This window comes from Egretta garzetta, unplaced genomic scaffold (genome assembly GCF_000687185.1).
Source record: "Egretta garzetta isolate BGI_Z169 unplaced genomic scaffold, ASM68718v1 scaffold300, whole genome shotgun sequence".
NCBI lineage: Eukaryota > Metazoa > Chordata > Aves > Pelecaniformes > Ardeidae > Egretta > Egretta garzetta.
Genome location: NW_009258271.1, coordinates 157,097 through 166,128, shown reverse-complemented (window position 1 = coordinate 166,128; position 9,032 = coordinate 157,097). Strand labels below are relative to the sequence as shown.

General features: G+C 48.1%; 1 protein-coding gene across 9 annotated transcripts in view; it reads left to right on the top strand.

Moving 5' to 3' along the window:
- The window catches only part of DAGLA (diacylglycerol lipase alpha), a 72,707-nt gene that overhangs the window by 15,275 nt on the left and 48,400 nt on the right, over nucleotides 1-9,032 (top strand). For 3 of the 9 annotated variants that reach the window (XM_035889745.1, XM_035889709.1, XM_035889690.1), the window contains 2 exons: nucleotides 1,648-2,180; nucleotides 2,703-2,972. The exons of 2 other annotated variants lie outside the window; for them this stretch is intronic. The gene's annotated coding sequence lies outside the window, so the exon portion shown is untranslated. The remainder of the gene's footprint in view (nucleotides 1-1,647; nucleotides 2,181-2,702; nucleotides 2,973-9,032) is intronic. 4 more of the 9 variants (XM_035889703.1, XM_035889696.1, XM_035889684.1 and 1 more) reach the window with 4 other exon arrangements.

The following is a 9,032-nucleotide window of genomic DNA, read 5'->3' as shown; positions in this document are numbered from 1 at the left end:
GGGGGGGGGAGTGAGCAAGCGGGGCGGGGGGGGATCAGTTGCTGGCTGGGGTTTAACCACAGCAGGATTATAAGTTCAAGTGTGAAGACTCATTTAGCATTTGAAATACTTACCTGCTAGACTAGAGAAAAGGTGGCTTCCTTTAGAGAAATCAATTTAAAAATGCGTCCTTTCCCAAACAGCCGTTGGAGTGGTGATCCTTGCCGTGTTCTGAGTACCAGCCTGCCTCTGTTAGTAAGTTCTCTGGGCAAGATTTGGGGTTAACTTCTTTCTTCTTTCTCATTGATGGAAAAGTGAAATTGCTTTGCTTTGTTTTGCAAACCCTGCTAAGTTATTGATGTCTTCATTTTCCAATCGAAGGTAGTTCAGGAGAGAGAGAGAGAGAGATTTGCACTGGGACCACCTGGCTCTTGTCCAGGACGTACAGCAGCCAGGTCCCCGAGCATTCATCCTCGCAGCTCTTGTGTTTGTACCTGGGAGCAGATAACAAGGCCAGGTACCGCGCTGAGGATGACCCTGCTGATTTTCTTCAGGCAAGATGACATTTTTCTTGTTCAATTCAGACAGGCATGGCCTTCAGTGATGGTTTGAGGAGCACATGAGGCTGCTCCACCCTCTTTTGAAAAGAGAATAGCACAACTGAGACAACTTTGAAAAATAGGACGCTTTTTTTTCTCCCCCTCCCCCCGGAGGGTCCGTAGCTGGGTACCAGGCGAGCTGTGTGGCTGGGCTGTTTTGGCTGGCAGGTCTCTTCACGTGTTGCTTGCCCACAGGTAAGATGGCTAGTCTTGTTTCTTTTTCTTTTGCCATTCACTGGCACCAAACTGATGTCGTTTAGATGGAGCCTGTACCTAAATTTTATCTGCTTCTCCTTGGCAGGGAGAAGACACCTAGCGCCTCTCCCAGTCCCTCTTTTGTGATTGCTGATCCCTTTCATCTTATTTTCATCACTCTCCTCTCTCTATTTTAGTAACCGTGGTTTTGATTTCTGTTCTGAAGAGTCTCCTGCTGCTTTTTTGTACCTCCTACCATAGTCCTAGCAGTCGGCAACACCTGGAGTTGGTGGGCTCCCGTGTGTGGCTGGTTCTGGCTTCCTGTGCTCCAGCAGCTTGGGGAAGAATTCTTCCTGATTTTCTTAAAGTATAACCAGTTGTTGGCCACAGAAAACCGACACTTGCAATCTGTGCTTTTCAGTTCGTGGCTGTACAGCTGCTTGAAGCCGAGGAATGCCTTTTCAGGGTATTTCCACTGCTGCAGCTCTCCTCTTATCACGTGGGGTGTCTGCTTCTGCCTCACCTCCTTTCACCTCGCTTTTGTCCATCTTTGCTAAGCTCGTTCTGCCTGCAGAGCTGGACGGCCAAGAGGGTCGCGATGCTGGGACAGGTTTTTCTAGCTCCCACCGACACGTGCTTAGCGACTTCCCCAGCAGCTGCTAACGAGAGAAAGTGGGGAGCATATGGAATCAAGGAGGATGGTGGCAACAGGGAGAAAAATACATGTGTCTGCATGAAAACATCAAGGCAACCCTTCGGCCAGGCTAGAAACACTTTGCTTACGTTGAGATCTTCTACAATTAGCAACAAGCTGTGCCATGCATGCGTTCGTATGGAGGAATATACAGTAATCCCCACTGTCTGCTTCCTACAGCCCCCTCATGTAACCTTCTTCTGGAGCCGGAGTGATGAAGGGAGTGGTAAACATGTGATGGTCCCGTTAGCGGCCCAAGGGACGTCAGCTGGAAAGTATCCTGCAACTGGGATGTTGGAAGAGCTCTAAGGTAGAGTGGAAGGGTGTAGATGGTCAGTGTATCAAGGAGACACCTGAAGAAAATGGGGGAGTGCTAATTTAGGAAATAAGTGTGAAACCTTGGCCATGCTATGAGAAGGAGATGCGTGGTACCCTGGCTGGAGGCAGGAACATGTGGCCGTGCTACCTGTAGAACTGAGTTAGTCAGACATTTGAGGGGAAGAGGATGAGATGGTAATTAGCTCCTTGACCTCCAGGGTCTGTAGCGATGAACCCACAGAGACAAATAGGCAGAAGTCGCCTCTGTAAGCTCTGTGACAGAACAGGAAAAAAGTTTGAGTAAATACACGTAAGACTGTAAGAGTCTTTGCAGGACTCACAGCTGGAAAACTAGAGGACTATGGAACTTAAGTAGGAGATCTTCTAAAATTGAGGTAAGTAAATAATTCCTGAGCTAGAAACTGAATTCTCATCCACTGGCTCTCGCGGGGAGCAGCAGGAAGGGGGGTGCTTGCGGTGAGGGGTGGGTTGAGGTGCCTGTGCTGCCTGGCTGCAGGCAAGGCACGGCCACCGAGGGCCTGGGGGTTTTGCAGAGGAGCTACGCGTGCAGATTCGGTGCGGTATGTGTGTGCAGAAGGTGCCGTGCGTGGGCGTTGCGGAGGAGGGATGTGTGTGCTGGTGTTCAGAAGCATAGCTAATGGAGGCTCTGTCTGAAGAGAAGGGCTTTTCAGCTCTGGGTTATGGAAAGATATAGATATATATATATATAAGGATTAAATACGACGCAAGACCAGAGAAACCTGGGCTTGATTCATCCTTGCTTACATAAGCAAAATGAAAATAGGATTCCTGCCTGCTATCACACACATCCACATCTGAGATTCAGGAAGAGTCTAGCTCCTTCAGCTTGGCAGGACTCAGCCCAGCATTTCACTTTCATCTTGCTGTGTCATTAGGGAAGCGCTGGACGGGCAGGAATTTCTAGGAAGAGGAGGAAGCATTTGGTCTGCTTGTCCCAGCCATCGGTGGTATGTAGAGGTGCGGGACCTGTGCTGCTCTTTGCTTTCTTGTGCCTCTTGCAGCAGCGCTGCATGCTTGTGGTTACAGCATCTTTAACTGAAGCTGGAGAAGGTGGCTGGAGGGAAAGCGAGCTGCTAAGTCGCAGGGGAACTGCCCGGATTTGATTTCCACTGGGTCTGAATTTGGGACTTCATTTCCTAAACCAGGTGGGAGTTGGAGCTGCGTGCACTGAACAGTCGGTGATTTTACTTCTTGCGGGCACGCTGCACTTCTTCCTCGGTGATCTCCTCTGGGTTCCTAACGGATAAGCCGTTTGGGCTAGAGAACAGCTGCCAGCAGCTGGAAGGAGGAGCTCTACTTCTCTCAAGATACTCCAGGGCATCTTAGCAACAAAAATCTGAAGAAATAGATGGAGGGCTGCAAAGCAACGTAATCAAGGGAAGCCACAGAAAATGTGGAGACTGAGAAAGGAGTAAGAGAATGACAGAATAATGGGGGAGTGGGTTGCCGGGGGAGAGAAAAAGACGCATAAAATCGAACGGATTGGGTGAAGAGACGAGGCTTTCAGAAGGCGGCGCGCGTGCGGGAGCGGGACTGCCATGAGCATGGGCAGGTGCTGTTACTAGCAGGTCCGGGGCCGTCTACGGGAGAGGAGCTGCGTGGAGGAGAAGCACGTTGGTGTGTGCATAACGGCGGAAGGCGGCCGCTGGGAAAGCTGGTGCGGACTTCAGAGGGTCTGGGTGAGGTGACGGGGATTTGGGTTCCTGCAGCACTGAGCCCTGGAGGGCGTTATTTATAGCAGCAACCACTGAGGCAGGAAAAGTTTGCTCAAGCTGTCATTTGTGTGAGCCAGAGAGCTGGAGTCGAGCTCTCCCTCCCTCCTGCTCTTGCTTTCTTCAGATTTTTCACTGTAATTAGCAAGCTTTACATGAGCCGGGTCAGAGCTGCAGCTTTCTTTAGAAGACTGTGTTCTCCAGGCAGGAATAAGGAAAGCTTTTTTTTTTTTTTTTTTTTCTTCTGGGAACACTTAGCCTGATCATTTGTTTTATTTCAAGGGCTGTTCTCGTGCACCGAGGTGGAAGCCACGAGATGGGAGGGGCAGAGCCACATTTCTTCTGAAGTTGCAGCAGCAGAAGCCAACATCTGAAAATTCAGAGTTAAGCTTTAAATGTTCGCTTCCAGCTTAGGAGCAATAGAAAAATCTTTTTAAGATTCTAATCTGTACTAATTTGGGCTGGTCTAGCATGAGAAAAGCATGTTAGTCAATACAAAGCTGTTCTACTGTCGTTTACCTTGAAAGCCTCTTTCCTTTAAAATCTGAAAAGCTTCCTTTTGAGTACCCAAGGGGATGGATTGAGAACAGCGGAGGGACGTGTACAGATACAGATGGGTAATACCTGCGTTTGTGACGGGCAGTGGCAATGCTCCGTTGTCACATGCTGCAAGGCCTCTTACAGTGTCTTTATGCCAGTGATATTATCTAAGTCAAAGAAAATTCCAAGCTGAAATTTGCAGTTCTCCGCTATGGGATTTTAGCAAATACGAGGTGGTGTTTACGCTCCGTGGGGCGTACGCTAAAGGTGGTCACTGCTGTGCTGACACTTGTGTAGGTAAAAATGCCTGCCTTTGCCTGTGCATGTGCCTGAGCAACACACGTACGCCCGTCACCCGACAGAGCTCATTACTTTGGTGTTTGATCTTTGCTTCGTTAATGCCCCGGGGTAAACATTCAAGTGAAAGTGGATATGCTCCGCCATACGGGCACGTGGCCTGCATTCGTGCCGAGAGAAGCCCTCCGCTGGAAAGCAGCAGTCCGATGGATGTTAGGAGGTGATTCGACTTCACAAGATCTCGTTGGAAAAAAATTGGGTGCAGGGTTGGTGGTTTTCTTTGTTTTGTTTTGTTTTTTTTTTTAAGGTTGCTTCTGTGAAGTCAGAGTTCTCCTGAGGGAGGGGGAATAATGGCAATGGAGAGTTAGGTTTCCAAATTGCGGCCTTCCAGTACCTAAAGGGGGCCTATAGGAAAGATGGGGAACGCCTTTTCAGTAGGGCCAGCTGTGTTAGGACAAGGGGAAATGGTTTTAAACTAGAACAGGGTAGGTTCAGGCTAGAGGTAAGGAAGAAATTTTTTACAATGAGGGTGGTAAAACACTGGAACAGGTTGCCCAGAGAGGGGGTGGAGGCCCCATCCCTGGGAACATTCAAGGCCAGGTTGGATGGGGCTCTGAGCAACCTGATCTAGTTAGCAGTGTCCCTGCTCACTGCAGGGGGGTTGGACTAGATGACCACTAGTGGTCCCTTCCAACCCTAAAAAAAAAAAAAAAAAAAAAAAAAATCGGATGCTGTAAATATTGCTTTAGGTTCTGTTTTGTTAAATGTGCTCGCAAGAATAACTGATACTTCCACTTACAGTCTATCCTGATGTTAGGTTAATTTTCAGTGAAAGCTCTAAGAAATCCAGAGTTGTGGGCAAGAAATAGAAGAGATTCTGCTTAACAAGGTGCAAGGCTGATGCTCTCAGGAGGAATAAGCTATTGGAAAGTAGGAACCTGGGAAGGTTTGGGGAGTAACGGGAGAAGGCAGACATGCATTTGCGACGAAATACAGACACGGTATTTTGAGGGAAATGACAGCATTTAAGAATGCTCCCTCTTGGAAATACTGCTGCGGAATGAGGTGGGCCCCTTGAATAGCGTGTTGGTGTCTGTCTACTGGGAGCTCCATTTGAACATTGGAAGAAAATGGACCAGGGATCGGGGAGGGACTGGTGGGAGAGTTGGACTTCCAGGACTTAGAATCATAGAATCACAGAATCGTTGAGGTTGGAAAAGCCCTTTAAGATCATCGAGCCCAACTGTTACCCTAACCCTGCCATCCCACTCCCAAACCCTGTCCCTTCATGGTTTTGGAGTGACCTGTTAAAAGAGAGTTGTGGAATAGGTTAACTGCATCCGTGGGGCTGTTTGAGGGAGTAGAGAGGTAACGGGAGAACGTTTAGTGAGGGGTAATTGGTTGTGATTTATTAGAAGCAATCCTTAGTGGAGAATGACATGGAGAACCAGTGAGAGCTTAATTGTCGGAGTCATTTACAATAACCGAGAGCGAGCTCTTAAATTCAGATCTCGCCCCAGGTGACTTAAGGACATGCCAGAATACGCGTGGCCTTTGGGGTGTAGGACCTCGATGACCCAATGTTTTCAGTCTGGTGTCTAAGAATGTAAGATAACAGGCGTGTCCTTGCCCAAAGTAAAGAATATGAAACAAAAGTGGTGATCTGAACCCAAGCGGAGGCACAAGCTGTCCGACGAGATCAGCAGATGCGTTTCAGTGCAAATGTAAAAGTTGGAGACCAGAGAAACAACGTGGGGACCAGATGTTTGATTAGAAACGGAGCTGTCAGCCCAGGGTCCCACCATCGGGGACGTGATCGAGCGAAATCGCCGAAATAAACAGGCAGCACCAGTGAAATGAGAATAGCTTGTATCCACGTAAGCTTTAGGCTGTTCGAAGCCGACGTCCAACGTAGATGAGCCTGGTGGTTTCATGTAGTTAGCCTCCACGTTTAATGATTACAAATTGTATGAAGAAAAGGTGCGTTCAGGTTGAGTCTACCAAAGAGCTTGCCACGTAGCAGCGGTTCTCAGCATTTTGGACTTGTAACTGGGCATGTAACCCCTGCCTAACCACTTAGTAACGGGTTGAGAGAAAAGGAAGAAGCATGGGATGAGTCGTAGGGGGGGTGTGAAATGGGAAAAGAAGGGCAATCTGTGAACCCGGGGGTTGCAATGTGGAGTGAGAAGTCAGAGGCCGTGAAATTTTGCATGTGCCCCTGTTGCTCCTGATTATATCCCCTTCAGTGCTGGGGGGGGGGGAGGAGCAGAGGCACCGTTTTTAATTCCGTAGCATCTTTTCCCTTCCAGAGACACCTTCCCTTCCCGTACCGAGCGGTCCTCGGATGCGAGCAGAGCCAGCGTTTCCTCCGTCTGTCCCGGCAGTTGCACGTGGAAGAAACCGCTCCACAGCGATTCCCTTCGCTCGGGAGCCTGGTGCTGCCTCTCTGCTGCTTGAACGGGTGTGCTTCTGCTCGCCGGCATGCTTTTTGGGGAGGGGAGCCGGGAAGGACTGCCAAGGAGTGGTGTTGACCGCACAGTTTTCCCGAGTTTGGCACTGATCTTCTGTTCTCCCACTTCTTTCACTCTTCTCGTATTGGCAGCGGTGGTCCGTTTAGCTCCCGTAGAATGACTGGTGGCTTTCCCTGTATGTGACTCATCCTCTAGGGAAATCCTGAAGCAATGAGTCAAGTTATTGGGAAAACTGTTTGCCCACTAGCGTAAACTAGGAAGCTGGGGAGCCTGCCTGTGATATCGTAGAGACGCAATTACTTTTCGGTGTGGCTGGGGTTGTCCTCTCTCTTCCTACAGGCAGGTCACTTTAAGATCAGCTGTAGCAGGGATGCATTGCTGAATATATTTTTTTTTTTTCACCTTGAAATATGCTCTTCCTGAATTTTTTTTTTTCTCCTGTGTTGTTTTTTTTTTTTTTAAGGTGGCTGATCTGATAAGCGTTCCAGGGGGGAGTAAAACTGACACATTTGAATTTTGCCAGTATTGTAGTGAAAAATAGCTTGCCTAAAGAAATGAGGCTGTCAGATTGGCACCAGTCAGCTACAGCTGAAATACTCCGTTCCTAAGTACCATCCACCACTTCATTCTGCCCTGGCTGACTTCAGCCAGCCCTTGCTGGTTTTACTGTCGCCAAATTAATGGTCGTGTGGTTTACAGCCATGAATTAACAAATTTGGAATATAACCGTGGGATATTACAACAAAAACAAAGAACTTGCATCCCCAATAATGGCGTCCAGGGAGAATTAAGTATGTGAGTGTGGCTTGACCAGGGCTGTTTGCATTGCCTGCTGATGCCAGTCAGATTTGGAGTGCCCAGCTGCTCGGCGTTTCTGAAAACGAGGTGCTTGCTGTATCTACAGGCTTAGGTCAACTTATCCGAATGTTATCTCTCCACGTCCTTTCCCTGCCCCATTCAAGCCAAGCTTTTCTTGTCACTAGTTGCTGACTATTAAACATTAGCAGATTTTATTACCCTGCAGAACAGTAAGTTCTATTTAAAATACAAATTAGTTTCACTTTTTAATACATTTTTCCCCCTAGCAACTTGGACATTATTTTTGCTTAAGCTTGGAATCGTCAGAAAGCTCAGATTGTGGGCTTTGCTAGCACAAAATGTAGGTGGTTGCAGATATGTCGGCATTGATACAACGATTGGGTGTTGTTTTTAACTAAATTAGTGTCAGCAGACTTGGATCAGGCTCCTTCTCCACTCCTAGGTTTCCAGTAAAGTGGCTCATTTTAAGGTAAGCTTATCTGTCAGCTTTGGTTGTTTCTTGACCAGTTGGTCATGAAGGCTTTTAATTTGCTGTGGTCTGACAAGTAGGAAGCTTGGAGTTAAATTGTGCTCCTACTGAGGCCAAGGAGAAAAGTCCTAAGGAATCTTGGAGCTGCAGGGTGAGGTTCTTTTTGTCTCTCCCAGAACATTATTCTTCCTTTAATTTGGGCAGTTGAAATGTCTCACGGTGATCGCTGTCTTTAGCCAAGTGCTGTGAATGGCGGGGGTTTGGTAACATTTAACTCTGCTTAGGACCTTTCCATACTCTTGTACCAAACCCAATGAGATTTGCAAGACGGTGCTCTTTTTTTCCTGCAAACACCACCACCATGGACCAGTACGCGCCGAGCGGATAGTTTGCTCGTTCTGGTGTCTCTATAATGAAAAAAAAATAATTCAGGAATGTATTCACCTTCGGAAAGAATAGCTTTATTCCTGAAGGCAGCAGTGGTGTGGCGAGCCAGCCTTCCGAAAGCAAACGAGCCGCTGTCACGGGCTAAAGGTGGGAATTTTAGCTGGTTTCCCCCCGTGTGGCACATGTTTGCATGTGACTCCAGTGAGTGGAGGCAAATGGATGTTGCCACTTTGCAGTGTTTGGTTTTACTTTTTTTTTTTGGGTTTTTTTTTTTTCCTTAAGTGATCACTTTGACTCATGTTGTTGTTAGGGGAAAAGTACTAAGCCTTGCAGGTGCAGAAGAATGCTTGCAGAACTTCATAGAATCATAGCAAGTTTTGGGTGGGAAGGGACCCCCAGAGGTCACCCAGCCCAACCCCCCTGCAGGAGCAGGGACACCTTGAACCACATCAGGTTGCTCACAGCCCCAGCCAACCTGGCCTGGAATGGTCCCAGGGATGGGGCCTCCAC